Source organism: Bison bison, unplaced genomic scaffold, assembly GCF_000754665.1.
Source record: "Bison bison bison isolate TAMUID 2011002044 unplaced genomic scaffold, Bison_UMD1.0 scf7180017845683, whole genome shotgun sequence".
Classification (NCBI taxonomy): Eukaryota; Metazoa; Chordata; class Mammalia; order Artiodactyla; family Bovidae; genus Bison; species Bison bison.
In genome coordinates this window covers 113576-113777 of record NW_011476256.1, presented here as the reverse complement: position 1 = coordinate 113777, position 202 = coordinate 113576, and positions in this window count along the sequence as shown.

Genomic DNA, 202 nt, shown 5'->3' with positions numbered 1-202 from the left:
CTGGATCTGGCGGGGTCCCCATTTCCTATTTTGTCAAATGAAAAGGACAGGCTCTGGCTGACGTGCCTGGCCTGGGTGGCGGGGGGTGCCCTCAAGAGTGGACAAGGACAGGACCCAGGCAGTGGGCAGGTCCCCAGGTGAGCCAAGGGGAACATGGCGTGTCCAGCACACAGAGGCCAGCAAGCCAGGGCCAGGGAGCCCA